Source organism: Chiloscyllium plagiosum, unplaced genomic scaffold (assembly GCF_037043375.1).
Source record: "Chiloscyllium plagiosum isolate Xiang-an unplaced genomic scaffold, Cpla_swu_hap1 HiC_scaffold_6, whole genome shotgun sequence".
NCBI classification, from domain to species: domain Eukaryota; kingdom Metazoa; phylum Chordata; class Chondrichthyes; order Orectolobiformes; family Hemiscylliidae; genus Chiloscyllium; species Chiloscyllium plagiosum.
Window position 1 is genome coordinate 23906702 of NW_028270144.1, and position 17731 is coordinate 23924432.

Consider the following 17731-nt stretch of genomic DNA (forward strand, 5'->3'; position numbering starts at 1 on the left):
TCTCTTTTCTGAATGCTTTCCATTTTCCAGCCATCCCTTTACCTGTGAACAACTGTCCCCAATCAGCTTTTGAAAGTTCTTGCCTAATACCAACAAAATCGGCCTGTCTCCAATTTAGAACTGCAACTTTTAGATTGGTCTATCCTTTTCCAAACTATTTTAAAACTCAGGGTTGCTGGCCTCAAATTGCTCACCCACTGATACCTCAATCACCTGCCCTGCCTTAGTTCCCAAGAGTAGGTCAGGATTTGCACCTTCTATGGCAGGTACACCCACATACTGAATCTGAAATTTTTCTTGTATACACTTAACAAATTCCTCTCCATCTGAACCCTTAACACTATGGCAGTCCCAGTCTATGTTTGGAAAGTTAAATTCCTCTACCTTAACCACCCTATTATTCTTTCAGATAACTGAGATCTCCTTACAAATTTGTTTCTCAATTTCTCTCTGACTATTAGGGGGTCTATAATACAATCCCAATAAAGTGATCACCCCTTTCATATTTCTCAGTTCTGCCTAAATAACTTCCCTGGATGTATTCCAGGAATATCCTCCCTCAGTACAGCTATAATGCTATCCTTTAACAAAAACGACATTCCCCCTCCTTGCTTGCCTCCCATTCTGTCCTTCCTATATCATTTGTATCATGGAACATTAAGCTGCCAGTCCTGTCCATCCCTGACCCATGTTTCTGTAATTGCTATGATATCCTAGTCCCAAGTTCCTAACCATGCCCTGAGTTCATCTGCCTTCCATGTTAGGCCCCTTGCATTGAAATAAATGCAGTTAAATTTATCAGTCCTACCTTGTTCTCTGTTTTGTCTCTGCCTGCCCTGTCTGTTTCACTTGCTTCTGTTCTCAACTGTACCAGTCTCAGATTGATCTCTTTCCTCACTATCTCCCTGGGTAACCCCCCCTTCCCCCCTCCACCCACCTTACTAGTTTAAATCCTCCCAAGCAGCTTTAGCAAATCTCCCTGCCAGTATATTAGTCCCCTTCCAATTTAGGAGCAATCCATCCTTTTTGTACAGATCATTTCTACCCCAAAAGAGATTCGAATGATCCAAAAATGTGAATCCTTCTCCCATACACCAGTTCCTCAGCCATGCATTAATCTGCTCTAACCTCCTATTCCTGCCCTCACCGGGAGTAATCCAGATATTACTACTCTCAAGAACCTTCTTTTTAAATTCCTGTCTAACTTTCTGTAATCTCCCTACAGAATCTCATCTTTTCCCTTCCTATATCATTGGTTCCAATGTGGACAATGAGCTCTTGCTGGCCCCTCTCCCCTTTGAAAACATTCTGCACTCTCTCTGAGACATCCTTCATCCTGGCACCAGGAAAGCAACACACCATTCTGATTTTTCGCTGCTGACCACAGAAACTTCTGTCTGTGCCTCAGTCTAGAGTCCCCTAACACAATTGATCTCTTGGAAACCGACGTACCCCTCGTCGCAATAGAGCTAGTCTCAATACCAGAAACATAGCTGTTCGTGCTATATTCCTCTGAGAATCCACTGCTCCCTACATTTTCCAAAACAGCATACCTGTTTGAAATGGGGATAGCCACAAAAGATTCCTGCACTACCTGCCTACCTCTCTTACCTTTCTTGGAGTTAACCCATCTATGTGACTGTACCTGTGACTTTTCCCCCTTCCTATAACTGCCATCATCACATCCCCTTGCTCTTGTAAATTCCTCATTGCCTCAAACTGTCTCTCCAACCAATCCAGTCGATCTGAAAGGATTCACAGCTAATGGCATTTATTGCATTTATAATTCTCAGTAACACCTAACCTCTCACTGAACTCCCACATCTGACAAGAAGAGCATATCACTCTACTGAAGGCCATTTTTGCTTCTTTCAATCTGCAGACCCAGAAAATAGAAGTCTTATTCCTCTACAAAACAGTGCTCCAGATTAAATTAATCCTTAAGGCTTATAGTTTTAAGTTTAATCAAGGGACATATCTCAATAAAACATATAATCAAGAAAGAACCCACTCTATTCACTACTGCAGATTTACTGTAAGGCCACACTTAAAATATTCACTTATCTGTTTCTGGGCTGTGACCTCGCCTAAACAGGTGCCTCCAAGATTAGTTGTGAATTTCACTGTTTGTTAATTTTCCCAGATGCACTCTGATGTCCAGCGATACATGAATTCGAACAGCAAAGGCAGTAATTGTGCAGGTTCACTGCTGTGTCAGGGAGTAGTGTGGGTTTCTTTCTCTGTCTCTCTCCTCCTCCTACATTCATGCTGAGATTGTTAATGAAGACTACAAAGAGCAAGGAACCCAGCAATGAATCCTGCAGTATTCTACTGACACTGTCATAACAACAATCTTTGACCATCACACTCTGTCCCCTGCCACGAGGCGAACTTTGGTTCCCATTTGTCAAATTGCCTTGGATCCCATGGGCTCCTATGTTCTTGACCACTTGCCAAATGCGAGACTTTGTAAAAAGCCTGACTGAAAGCTATGTAGACTCTATACACTGCAATACACTCATCCAGACAACCAGTCACCTCCTCAGGAGACAAAATTAAATCTGTTAGATATGATCTCACCCTGATAAAGCTGTGCTGAATATCTTTGATTATTTTTTGATTTCCTAAATAGAGATCATTTCTGCCCTCAGAATATTTTCCAATAGTTTCCCAACCGTAGACTCACTGGACTAAAGTTCTCTGGTTAATCTCTAATACCTTTAAGACTATAAAATGAGAAGATACAAGAGCAGAATTAGGCTATTTAGCCATCAAATCTGCTCTGCAATTGACTATGGCTAATATGAGGTGCCAGAAAAAGTGGTGGGTGCAGGTACAGTTACAACATTTAAAAGACAGTTGGATAGGTTCATGAACAGGAAAGGTTTGGAGGGATATGGGTCAAGCACAGGCAGGTGTAGCTAGTTTAGTCTGGGACATGGTTAACATGGAGTAATTGGACCAAAGTATCTGTTTCATGCTGTATGATTTTATGACTCTATGTTTCCCAACTCCATTCTTGTACGTTCACCCATAACCCTGCACTCCCTCACTAATGAAGAACCTATCTATTTCTGTGTTAAAGACACTCCATGACTTGACCTCCTCATCTCTGTTGAAAAGGATTGTGTATTCACTCTGAGGCTGTGCCCTCAGGTCCTAGTCTCTCCTGCTAGTTGAAACAGTTTCTCCACGTCCACTCTATCCAGGTTCCTCAGTATTCTGCAAGTTTCAATGAGATACCCCCTTACCCTTCTAAACTCCATAAAGTGCAGACCCAGTGTCCTCAACCTCTCCTCATATGATAAGCTATTCATTCCCAGGCTCATTCATATAAACCTCCTCTGGAACCTCCTCCATTGCCCAGAACTGTTAATAATATTCCAACTATGGTCGGACCAGAGCCCTGTACAGACTCAGCAACATATCCTTATTCTTGCATTCTAACCCTTTCAAAATGAATGCTGACATTGCATTTGCCTTTCCAACTGCCAAATGAACCTCCATATAAAACTTAAAGAGTATCCTAAACTAGGACTTCCCTGTCCCTTTATGCTTCAGATTTTCAAAGCCTTTACCCATTAATAAGAAATAGTCTGTGTTTATATTCTGACAACCAAAAGTGTACACTTTTTCACATAATATTCTTCTGTCACTTCTTTGCTCACCCTCTTGGCATGGCCAAGTCCTTGTGCAGCCGCCTCACTTCCACAAGTTCAGTACTTCCACATTCAATGCCAGCACGCATGAAGAAAATTCAAACTCTTAGATCAGCCCTATTCAACAGTGGAACATTAAAGAGCTCTAAGTGGTGTTTTGACAAACCTAATGCAACAGTAAGTGGATCGGAAAATCTTTGTTCGAACTACTCACAAACGTAACTGGTAATCTATATTATTCTGATGCTGAGTTTAGACAGAAGTGAAGAATGGGAGCTAACAATAATACTGGAAATGGGAAATTTCAACTGACTATACACATTATGTATTGTCGTTAAGTTTGAAATATGAGTGAATTAAAGACTGGATTCAGACAAGGCTTAATGAAGGCAGTAATTGGTATTAGTAAAATGAAACTTCCACAAATCTGGACTGAAATCCCAAATTCAAACGATGGCAGCAGTGAGCTCCGAATTTCCTATTGCATCCATGTTCAAGAGCAGATGTTTAAAGACTAGAGTAATAATTCAACAACAGGGTCATAATTCAACTTCATTTCAAATTGAACCAATGATTTATTTTATCCTGATGGAGATCAGGGGATAGAACTTAAACCACATCCCACATGGCCACTAAAATGTTTATAATGATGTAGTATGCTGTTACATACCAGAACAAAAAAAACTCTGCAGCAATTGATTTCAAAAGAAACAATTATTCCACAGATGAGTTCACTGATGGGAACTGGATATATGTTGGTTAGATTTCTTGGAAGAGGGAGACCTCATAACTCATCAATGACAAGGTACATATTACTAAGCAGAGAAGTTCGACATTTGTCAATTTAAGAGAGTCATAATTGCCTGATCTGTTTTTATATTATACTTGCTACAGCCCTTGGGACATATTTCCTTTCCTTAGAATTATTGTTCCATTGTATTATTAATCTTGTTTCATATCACACAATTGAGTTGTCCCAGTGTTTTGTTTTAATTCCTATGTAGTCTAAATAAAATTGTACTTTTCTTTAAAAAAAAGACGGAAGATAGTAATGATTGGTTAAAGATTTTCTGCATTCTTCATCTTATTCATTATCCTCATATATTATGCATTAAGTGGGATTGTCTGATGCACAGATTATTTTAGGACTTGTAACAAACAGGGAAGGTCAAAGAATGTCAGGTCTCCTACTACCAGGAAGGAAGATTTTACTTCCTTACTCATTTCATCAGGCAGCGATGTTGTATATCACAAAAAGATCATTGAGAGATGATAGAATGATTTATCACCAAGTTTTCTAATTCCCATTTTTAATAATGACTCTTCCATGTCAAACAGCCTCAAACATGTCTTAAATGTCAGACAACATTTCAGGAGCTGAAATCATTACAGCCAGTTTGTGACTTGATTGAGAGATTGAACATGGAAAAGGGTCAAATCTGCTGAGAGCCACACCCTTGTGTTTGCTGCCAACTCCCCTGCATTCTTCTAGCCACATCAAATAACCCACAAAACCCAAACTCAGCAGAGCTAGTTGAAATCAATGTGGGACTCATGAATTGACTGAGCAGACATAGGTTCTCTTGCAAGGTAGATAATGTTTGCATAGCTGTCATGACCTGATTTTTTTTAAAATGGCTTTGAATGGTACAAAAAGGTTACCACTGTCATTGAGTGTTTCAGAAAACATTTTTTTTTTGCTGAAGCATTCCTTTCATCAACAGCTCAACTGTTGTAAGTTTGATAAGAAGCAGTAGCATCTGGTTTTGCAATTTCAGTAAGGGTTCCTGATTGACATTCTTTAAGGACTATCATCATGTTGCTTGAATTCTTGGCTGAGTTTCAACATAAGTTAAAATGCTCTTCTGAGATAATTCTAATAAACAATTGATTGACTTTCAAGAATCCATTTAAGGGTTCATTGTCTGTGATATAGGGTCTGAAAAGAAGTTTGTTTGTTTTTCTGAGAGATTGACCACCTGAGGAGACTCAATATTTTGAAGGAGTCTTATGAGTCGATCTTGTTTCACCTTCAATTTCCTTATTTGAACTATCTACACAGGTAGTAAAAGTCCAGGTCAGACTGCCTGGACATTACATGGCTGGTAATGGAAATTTGCTCTGTGCAAATTGGCTGTCACATTTCCCACATGACAACAGTATCTACACTTCAAAAAGTACTTCATTGACATACAGCACTTTGAGATGCCTGGTGCAGAAGAAAATTATTTTATAAATGTTTTTTTTCTTATGCAATGGCATACCTGAAGGGTAAGAGAAATAAGTAGTTGAAAAGCTACTTCAGCATTCTGTAGTGAGAGATAGTATAACATGAGAGGTACAGAGATGTTGGAATCGAAGAGTGTGGTGCTGCAAAAGCACAGCCGATCAGGCAGCATCCGAGGAGCAGGAGAATCGGAGTTTCGGGCATCGACCCTTCATCAGGAATTTCCTCAGGATGAGGTTCCTGATGAAGGGCTTATGCCCAAAACATCGATTCTCCTGCTCCTTGGATGCTGCCTGACCAGCCGTGCTTTTCCAGATATCCACTCTTCCACTCTAATCTCCAGCATCTGCAGTACTCACTTTCTCCCACAGAAATGTTGAAGGCAAGTATTAAGGGCAAATTTGGCTAACAGACAGGCAGCATCTGAAGAGCAGGAGAATCGATGTTTCGGGCATTAGCCCGTCATCAGGAATTTCATCAGGATGAGGTTCCTGATGAAGGGCTTATGCCCAAAAAATTGATTCTCCTGTTCCTTGGATGCTACCTGACCTGCTGTGCTTTTTCAGCACCATACTCTTGACTCTGCTCTCCAGCACCTGCAGTCCTCACTTTCTCCTTGGATAAAATTTTTATCTTAAATTTTGTTAAGGCATGTGAGAAAGTGCTAGAAGGTCTCCAGTAAACTTGGAATCAGAATCAACAGGCTCAAAATTTATTGACAAAATAGTATCCTTCAGCAAAAAAGTGCTTTAAGCACTTCCAAGGAAACAACTTTTGAACAGCTTTGTCCTGTAGGAGATGAGAGTTCCAATTATTACAGAAGCTGAAAATCTGTGCAAAATAGGATTAGAAAATTGCTGCTGATCTGAAAGGAACACTACTCATTAAATATTTATATTGTACATAGACACCTATGTTTAGGATCCATTGAATTGTTCTGTACAGCTCCTCACCTTTGACGTCCTGCACTGATAGAAACAATGAAAATGTATTGCCTTGTTTGAGAGGTAATGAAGGCTTAGTCATGCCAGATACAAAAGTATGTCTTCAAAATACAAAATGTTCTGAGAGCAAAAACTGTTTTTCCTTCCTAATGCACAATCATGAAAACTGCTGAAAAAAAAACATGCAGCCTGCAAATTCACACGTGAGGAAGTGCAGGAAAGAGCTTGTGGCTTTATAAACATCTGCCAGGTCCCAGCAGCACCAACACAAAATGTGTGTCACCTTCGCAAGCTGTGGCCTCTCAACAGCTGAATTAAAGGAGACTGGAATACTGCCATGAGGCAACTTTACAAGGGAAGAATTTTGTACGAGTCTTCACCATATTCACTAATATGAAGAATAGCGTTTATTATTAGATCAAGCATCTCTATCACTTTGATCAAACTATGTGTACTTTTAATTTCATTTCTGGCTTTGTTAAATTACTAGCTGTTACAAACAATGCTGAGAGTGCAGTGATTCAATGAGTAATCCCTTTCAAAATATTTTAAATTATTACTTCACCTTCTATTTGAAGGAAGTAATCTTCTGTTACACTTCTTTGTTAAACTACCAGACACTAAATAATTAGTAGCACATTTCTGAAAAGAGAAAACACCCCTTATTAACAGTAGCAGCAAGTTTTTAATTAGCTATTACTTCCATTTTAATGTTTAGCTTCCATTTTAATGCATCACATCCTCAACTGTTAATGCATTTTTCTTTTAAAGTAAAATCTCCCAAATCAGAGTGCTTTTGCAACTTATTCAACAAGATTCCACAACTCTGTTGAGCAGGACAGCAGTTGTCATAATCATTTAAGGATAATTACCAGCGTATTGAGACTTCTAGCTAACTTTCCTTGTCAATGAACATATAATTGATGTCACATTTATGAAGTATTTGGTTTGATTGTTTGGAGATATAGTCATAATTCAGTGATCACTATGTTGCTAGATCATTTACATTGATCAGATAGGGTGTTACAGTTCTAACTAAAAGAGCTTGCAAACCTACCTTTCTCTGTTGTTGTGGTTCTGTTCGCCGAGCTGGGAATTTGTGTTGCAGACATTTCGTCTCCTGTCTAGGTGACATCCTCAGTGCTTGGGAGCCTCCTGTGAAGCACTGGATATTTCCTCCGGCATTTATAGTGGTAAATACCTTTCTCTGATTTGAGAAAGAAAGACTGAGTGGAGAACTGTAGATAGATATGCATCTATAAATAGAATGAGAGAGAAAATGATAATATAAATGCAAATCTGTTATTTTAAATTGCAATGTAAGAACATAAGAGTGAAACAATCCTCAATTTAAACTCAGGATTAAAGGATTTCTTCCTCCACCCCTTTCCACCCAAACATTGCATGTGAACAATAGACGTTCAACTTAATCTGTTGTGAAGGAATACAGACTATGACACATTAATTGATTCACATAGAAATTCTAAGTGAGCTCATAATCTTAAGAGCTTTATGCAAATATCACAAGACAATACCGCCTTCAAAGACAGATATTTTTCACTCATTCTGAAATCAAAAGCATTGCAGTTACTCAAGTTCTTATTGCATTTAATTTGTTACAAAAAGACTATTCAGCAAAAGCAATATTGGAGTACAGTAATACGGCTTCCATCTCCCTACCAGATGGCTGTGGGTTTAAGTCCCAGGGCTGCCTGTCATTCAAGTTGCCTGCCAATGTTTTGAAGGAGTTTCATCTGTGCTCAGCTGGTCTGTTAAGTGGAGAGCTATGGCACTTATTATTTGCATACACTGGGGATTTAAACCAGGGTTATTCAATGAGATTGGACATCTTGTTTACACTTAGGCTCGAGGGGAAATGTGAAGTTGAGTTTCATAGAGTAATATTGGACAGACACTGACCATCCAGTTTATTTTAATTACAGGATGCATATATTTTGCTATAGAGTCCATAAGTTCAGCACACAAGCATTTCATTAAATATTGATGTATTAAATAGCTTCTCAAAGCAACATATACATGTCGGGAAAGAGTTTCAAAAATATCATCAAGGCTTTATTCAAAAGGCTATATTGGTATTTCAACAGAAACATCATGCCAATTCCATCCAAACTTACCAATGCACGTTCATAGCATTTACATTTATTAACCAAATGCTGGAGCCCCTCGTGGCTTTGAATTATGAGCTTAACTTGCTGTCTGGTAAAAAAAACTTTAAAATTTGTACTCTGAATTTCAGTAAAAGAAGTTATAAAAACAAGGTTTAAACATTTGTAGTTCAAGAAGCAGATGAAACAATTGGGATTAGAAAGAATCATAGCGTTTTAACTCAATTCAACATGAAGCTAGTGATTCTTTTCCTCTCTAATGCAGTATGGATGCAACAAGCTTTCATTCATACCATTGATATTGCTGCTTAAAATTTGACACAATGAGTCACAAAATTGCATCATGAACATGAAACAACACTGATGCAGCATAACCTTTTTTTTTACTTTTCCTTCAATATCATAATGTCATTTCTACATTGCTGTGACTGGTGATCTGGTCTTTCAGACTGCAGATAGGCTCAAGTCAAGGCAACCTCTTTTATCAGTCTTCAATAGAAATGTCATTTGCAGTGAAAACAAATTCACATCAATAGTATTTAAAGCATTTGCCAGCTTCATAACATTATTTTACAAATGCGTCTCCTGTCTGATCTTCATAATTTGTTGCATTATTATAACACACAAGACAAACTACATCTTAAAGATGTTTTATCTTTCGTCATTGGGATTTCATGAACTGCTTGCAAAATCTTTAAAAACTAAACCTTTCTCCACTACAATGCTAACATGAGATTTGTGGATCCAAGTTTTTAGCTGTCTAGAATGGGTCTGTGCTAACAAAGATATTTTATCAATTTAAAGTTAATGTGACATTTATGCAGTGAATTAAACTGAATGCATCAATGATGAAAATAAACATATATAGGGGGAGGTTTAAGGTGTCTTGTCAGTGCAAATGGAATGGTAGTGCCTTTAAAATCCAATGTATTTACTGTTAGAATCATTGCTCTAACTATGAGCATTTGACCAGGATTGAAAAACAACTTTTATTTATACTGTGCCTTTAATGTTTTAGAATCTTCCCTGATTCTCAGTGTTTAGATTGAAATGCAATCATGTCCAAATGTCTCGTAGTCTTGTGACATCTACCAAGAAACACATACAATGGAGGCAGCCATCTTACAGGCTTTTCAATAAAGAATTGATTCTGTGCAGACTCCTATCCTGTGAACACAGAACACTTTGCAGAGTCTTAACAAAACAAAACATCAGAGCTTCATGAGGCACTTGCAGAGTCAGGTAATGACAATAGAGATGAAAATGGGTGGTGTTACTGATAGTTCAGATCGATGGTTAACATAGAAACAAAGCAAAGACTATAGTTGTGAACAATCTGAGTTAACCTGTGACTGGTGTCAGGGGGACTGACATTTGTGGTAGTAGCAACAGCTTCAGTAATGTTTGGTTACAAAAAAAATACTTTGATGTATCCTGTGCTGAATGTTAGACAAGCAGTCTGACTATTTAGAGACCAGTGGAAGGGTTAAGTGGCTAACAGCAAGGTAAGCTGGGTGTTGTCAGCACTTCTGTGAAAATTAAACTGTTTTCAGATGAGGTCACTGAACAGCTCTGTGCAGGTGAGAAATAGGAAAGGTCAACATCGACATCAGAAGTAAGTTTGGAGGAAGGGGATGAGAATCAATTGATGGCAATTTCTGGGTGAGATCTGTGTTCCTCAGGTAATCCCTCAATGAAAACATTAACAGTTGAATTGGGGCTTAGATTGCTGGGTGTGCACCAAGTTTATCATTGTGAGGTTCATCTAAAGAGGCTCCCAAAGGTAACTATTTCTACGAGGATGGAAAGAGCAAGTAGAATTCTTCAATTATCCTGAACTCTAGCCTTATCTGCTTTCAGCTCGTTCCCTCCTCATTCAGATAAGAGAAGGCCCTCACCATCAGGTGGACCTTTTTTTCCAAGTGAGATCCCAGTCATAACACCAGACCCAGCGAGAATCTGCATCCAGCAGGACATCTCAGGGCAGTTGGTCTCCAGAATCAGATTACTTCCATGCTGATATTGAAATTAAACTCATTGTACAGCAGGGCACTCAGAAGGGAGGTAAATAGCAAATGTGATCAGAGGAAATGAAGGAATAGGACGGACAAGCTAGGGAATTTTATATTGAAGGGAAAGTTAAAAAAAGTTATGTTGCATTAGTACTGTTCCTGTTCATGATTCAATTTGTGTCAAATTTTAAGCACAATGTCAATGGGACATATGAAAGCTTGTATTGACCATACTGTATGAGAGAGGAAAAGGATCACTAGCTTCATATTGAATTGAAGGGACCAATTTGAGCTGAATCCTTTGGGAGATGACTTCATGATGATGATCATGAGCCTAACTGTAAATGCATCTGGTTACCAATGTGGAGAAGTACTCCAGCCAAGACTACACAAAGCCATCAAGTGTTTTCCTCAAAGAATGACTGGAACACCTCCTCATTTCATTGAAAGATTTGATTCTTCCTAATCCCAACTATTTAATCTGCTATTTGAAATACAAATGTTTGAACCTTGTTTTTATGATTTATTTTATTGAAATTCAATGTGTTAAAATTTAAAGATCTTTTTACTGATAGAAAGTTAAGTTCATAATTCAAAGCTGCAAAGGGGACTCCAGCATTTGGTTAATGAAAGTTAATGCCATGAATATACTGTGGACAAGATGAAGGAAAAGTAGCAGAGAAGGTGAGGGAATAACTGGAGATGGCAGAATTTTGGTATTTATAAGGGAAAGATTATGCAAATTCAGGGGGAGGCTTGGGAAAGGGGTGAAGACCAAAGTGAAAAGAAATTTATTCTGTTTCCATTAGGAGGTCTCAATTAGTGTAATTTCTTGTGCACCAGCAGAAAGAATGAAAATCAGCAGCTGTTGAGCTAAATACAGCTACGTGAAAACAAATAATGTATAAGAAAAGTATAATTGATTTTTAAAAATTGTTTTCAACCTTTAGTCTTGATCAATTCTGAATCATTACTGTTTCCTCTTTCATTTACTTATATGTAAAGCTATGCTGAGTGCATGTTGTTTAGCACAGCAGTGCGTTACATTGTCTCATTTCAAACGAATCATGTTCCAGAGAATCCCTACAGTGTGGAAGCAGATCCTTCAGTCCAACCCTCTAAAGAGTATCCCACCAGATCCTATTACTCCACATTTACCCCTGACTAATGCACCTAACCTACACATCCCTGAACACTATGGGCAATTTAGCATGGCCAATTCATCTAACCAGCACATCTTTGGATTGTGGGAGGAAACCCATGCAGTCACATGCAAACTCCACATGGACAATTGTCCAAGGCTGGAATAAAACCTGGGTCCCTAGCGATGTGAGGCAGCAGTGCTAACCACTGAGCCATCGTGCTGCCGTAGTTGGAAGCTAATACAGGATCGACAATGAAAATTATTTCACTGAGAAGATGCTGAATCAAGTACATGTTGTGATAAGGAGATCACTGTCAAGCTTTTGCTAAATAGGCTAATTAGTTTAAATAGTTGTGTAGTGAGCCATCATTTTTTAAAAAAATGCTCATAACATCATAGAAAATCCTGCATTGGAAAATAAATGTTCTCTGCTAATTGTGGGTAGTTGTTCAATGCAATCAAATGTGTTTGTTATTGGAGTCCATCATCTCTAGATACAGAGAAATGATTCACATTTTAACCTTCATCAGGCATATTTTACATAATAAAAGACTAAATCGGTGTTTTCAATTCTAAAAATCACAAGTGAAAGGCATAATGAAGTTAACTGTCAGAATGTTAATCCTACTGCATTGAAGAACATTCAATTCATTGTGAAGAGCAGCTTCCTTTCCAACCTCACCAACCCTGTGCAATACAAAGATCTTCACTTCCAATGAGATTCATCAAGATTTCTGTTCCACTTTTACATTGCCCATCTTTATCTCCCAGAAATGGATTTCCTGTGATTCATTTCTTAAAACAAGGCATAAGCATATCATTACAGGAAGATGATCCAATGCGATCTGAAGCAAAATAGTTATAAAAAAAAGGAGGGAGACCCATTTGGCCGATCACTTTTATCCCTTCAGAAAGATCCTTAATAGTGTAATTGCAATATCTAAGTCCATTCCTTAATATTTCATACTACTACACTGAGAAATTAATCCCATGAATAACTGCTTTCTGTATGAAGAATTTTCTGATTTCAACTAATATTTTTCTCTATAACAAGGGTGAAAGGAAGGCTATTGTGAGCCATAGATTTTTGAGAGTTCTGTGTCTGTATTCACCTCTTTAAAGATGAAAATCACCTGAGTAGCTCCACAACATCATTGGTCTTAATTTCTTTTAAACAACATGCGAAAGACAAATCTTTGTAGTGCAAAAGATTGTAGTGCATACTTAATGCTGCAATTGAAATTTCTCAATCATTTGTAGTCGTTTGGTGAATTTTGAGTAAATTGCTTTGGAAATACCAGTGCGAGAAAGCAAAACTCTACCTGAGGATCTTTGTAGCCTGCGTGGATTAGCATCAGACTGTTTCATCATTGTTTTTATAAAGACCATAAATTAAAATACCTCAAAGACAAAGATGCATAAATGACAATGTATTTAATCCAAACTATCAACAGTAATTTTTTTAACTTCAAGACTCACCATATCTTTACCCACCAAGTGCATGCATTGCATATTCAAACACCAATTTGCATATGTTTTGTTTACCAGACACTATAGGAAGAAATCTTGCATTTGTGCACTGACCTCATGACCACCATTCATCCTAAAACACTTTACTACCAGTGATGTACCTTTGAACTGTGGCCACGGGCAAAATGTTGGTAACATGGGAATTAATTTTGCACACTGTGAACTTACACAAATGGCAATGTGATAATGAATTTGTGTATGCTGTTAAATGAAGGATCAATATTGTTGAAAAGGTACTCAGCAGCAACTTAAATTTGTAATATATAATAACAATGGGTGAGCCTCTGGAACATTAGGTGTTTTTGGTGCCACATAATTACATGGAATATATGGCACAGATATAGCTGATTTGGTCCAACAAGTCCATGCCAGTCTTTCCAATCCACTCAAGTCTCCTCCCATTCTTCCTCATTTAATTCTATCAGAACAACGCTCTATTCCCTTCTCTCTCATAAACTTATCTTGCTTCTTCCTAAATTCATCAATATTATTTGCCACAACTTCTCCCTCTGATTGCAGTTCCATGTTCTCAAACCTCCCTGAGAGCTCCCCAAAAATCAAGCACAAAAGCTATCTTCAGGTCAATATAAATCGTCCCCTGCCAGCATTCTTCCAGATGTTAGCATTTCCAAATTTAATTAAAAACTTTTGCAAAATTTCATGAGCGCGCACTCAGTGATCAACGCTGGGAGCTTATTCCTTTCCCGAGGACCTGCAAAAGAGCCAGAACAATAAGGAAATCTATCAAAGCTTTCATCTCCATTACAGCCTCAAGTCTCAACCCCGCAATCAGACTAAAATTGAATCGGGGAAAAATATTACAAAGTAGAGGAATGAGCAATAAGCCATAAATGATTAGAGCAGATAGTTTAGTATTTTTTAATGACCATCTTATCCCAATGCTCAAAGGCAGAGCTTTGCCAATGATGATAAAATACTTAAAGCTGTAGTGACTAGTACTATTCAAGGAATATCGGTCTCAACTGGAAACAAGCCAATGTTTAGAACAGTCATCGTGACAGCTACAACAATTAGAATCTAAAGCTGGCATATAGAAAATAATGTTCTTGTAAAGTGTGAGAAATTCCTGATGTTGAATATATTAATGTTGCCAGAATGTGTCTGTTCAGGCACATTCCCTTTTTATTTGATATTAAGCAATTTATTAAAGGTTTTTTTTACATTTTTAAGATAAAGGATATGAAGGCTAAAAGACTTTTCTTATCAGCAATATTTTCAGATAAATGTAGCACAAATTAAATGTAAAAGTCTTTCCACAGCATTTAAATAATGCCTCCACCCATTTGCAGCAACAAACTGTCTTGTTACATAAATGCAGTATCTCAGATATTAGCAACTTTTTATCCTTGCTAATCAGCTGTGACAAATCTTGAAAGTCTATGCCTCATACATTAATTTTAAATTAGGTCAGACTCTACAAGGTCATGTTACTCAAAACTAGCAAAGGGGGTGCGGAAATGTTGTTTCACTTTACCATAGAGTTAAACCCGGGTTCTAGAAGTTAACATGGCTTTAAAATAATGCAAGATGCTGCATTATCCAATACCATTTTTTATTAACTTATTTTGCTAATAATCCTGTTCAGAGATATACCACACACTCCTCGAGCAGGTGGGACTTAAATGTGGGTCTCCCTGGTCCAGGGCAGGTACACGAACATTGTGCCACAGGAGGGCCCCACCAATACATTTTACAGCAATAATGTGAATTGAGAACACAAAGTAGTGATCAACAACATGTCTTATCATGGTGTTATGGCCAGGTGAGGGGCTTTTGATTTATTCTCCTCCTTTTTCTCTCCTTGTTTGATCGTTAACAGGTTTTGTTTTGTATTGAAAAGGACTTACTTGCGAATTTAACGAGTGGTTATCTGTTTGCACACCATGTTACCCATGGGTAGCACGGTAGCTAAGTGTTTAGCACTGCTGTCTCACAGCTCCACAGATGCAGATTCACTTCCACCCTCAGGTGACCATCTGTGTAGAGTTTGCACATTCTCCCCCTTTCTGCATGAGTTTCGTCCAGGTCTTCCTGTTTCTTCCCACAGTCAAAAAGGTGTTCAGACTAGGTGGATTAGTCTGGGGAATGCAGGGTTACCGGGATGGGGGCAAAGAGTGGATCTGGGTGGATCTGGGTGGAATGCTCTCCGGACAGTTGGTGTGGACTGATTGGGCCAAATGATGGGGGCAAGGAGAAGAGGTGAATCTGGGTGGGATGCTCTTTGGAGGGTTGGTATGGACTGGTTGGGCCAAATATCTACTTCCACACTGTAGGGATTCTATCAAAAAATGACTAACCTGACAGATTTTCTTGAGTTCAACAAAAGAAGAAGTCGGATTTGCTATATTTGAAATGATCTGAGAAGATATAATAAAACAAGCTCTGACTTTCATACACACACATACACAGAATACAGAATAGGGAAGGATAGGTTAGTCAAATTGGATTCCATAAATATAAAAGGAAATAAAAAGCAGTCTGTAGTTTGATGACATAGCTGCCTCCAGGCTGATTTTGATGGTCTTACCATTTTCATTCGATGGACCCGTCGTTTCTGATTTGAAAACAATTAGATGGCTGTCTTCCTGGAAGTACTATGCTGAGTTGTATTATGTGAAGAGGAATGTCTGCTGCAGGGTGTTTCTGGATGTTTGCAATCAGCAGTGTTAAAAGCTTTCAAACTAGATCAAGGAGGGAGGATGGACCACACTCAGGTCTTCTCTTATCAGTATCTCAGCTGCTTACCCCATGACAATACAGAAACTAGATTAGTAAACACACACAAATAATGGATCTGTCGCATGACCTTCACCCAGTGATTCAAATTATGTGTCCAGTGTATCTTCCCTTGTGACTTTTAACTAGTTCAAATCTGGGAAAGTAGATAGTAATGATCCTGTTATTCAAGTGGTTGGGCTTAAGACATTCCTATTACAGTTCAATGAGTTAAAGTCTGACAACCCTATCATCCAGGCAACTAGGCTTGATGATTTGCTCCTTCTAGTTGGATAGTTTGAAAGCTTCACCAATGGAGATGGGATACATGGTTCACTCATATTCTCCAGGTCATTGTCCTTGATGAATCTTTGTTGTCATGCTGTCTCTATCCCAGTGGAATAGAATGTGGACTGTATAGTGATGTAAATTGTGCTAGTCACCTTTAGCTGTGAGCGCAAGTCTTAATTTTTGTGTTTAAAAAGTCTCAGGTTTTCAAAGTTTAATTCAAATTTCCAGCTAGTAGATTAAAAATCATTTATTGACATAAAGCATGTTTTCTTGACAATGGGCTTTAAAACGATGTCTCCTTTTGTGAGTGTTTCCAAAACCCAACAGCCATAATTAAAAAGGATCATTGACAAATCCAATGGGGATTTCAGTAAAAAAAACCTCCTTACACACCGAGTGGTGAGTATGTGGAACTCTCAGTTTCATGGAGTAGTTAAAGTGAATATCATAGATTAAAGAAGAAGTTAGATAATCACAATGGATAAAAGAATGGAAGGGTGCATTAATAAAGCGGGATGTTGTTCATGTAGAATATCAACACTAGCATAGTCATATTAGGCCAAATTGTGCTTCTATGCTGTAAAATTCTACATTAAGTGAAATAATTCACGCACTGGAAAAATTAAATTATTTTAACATCAATGACATTAGGAAGGCATTTAGCCACTAAGCTGTACTTGAATCTCTCTATTTAAAGAGAAGGATGAAAATCAGAAAAACTGCAATGTGGTTAATGATACAAGGCTCAGATATAAAAGTATATTCACACAGGATGGTGAGAATCTGGAATCCACTTCTTGGGATGGTAGCTAAGGCAGGAACTCCCACAATCCTTAAAAAAAGTACTATAGAATCATTGAGTGACACAGCATGGGAACAGACCCTTTAGTCCAACTCATTTGAACCTACTAGACATCCCAATATGATTCAGTCCCATCTACCAGCATTTGATCCATATCCCTCTAAATTCTGCTATTCATGTACCCATCCAAATATCATTAAATGTTGTAAATGTACCTGCCTCCACCACTCCCTCTAGCAGCTCATTCCATACATTCACTC

At 38.2% G+C, this 17731-nt stretch overlaps 1 long non-coding RNA gene across 1 annotated transcript in view; it reads right to left on the reverse strand.

Moving 5' to 3' along the window:
- Positions 1-8543, reverse strand: part of LOC148149723 (uncharacterized) — a 60055-nt gene extending 51512 nt beyond the window's left edge. Inside the window, exons 1-2 of the long non-coding RNA XR_015757336.1 lie at positions 8511-8543; positions 7888-8086 (exon numbers count right to left, since the gene is read on the reverse strand). This is a non-coding gene — a long non-coding RNA (uncharacterized LOC148149723). The remainder of the gene's footprint in view (positions 1-7887; positions 8087-8510) is intronic.
- Positions 8544-17731: the final 9188 nt, after the last annotated feature.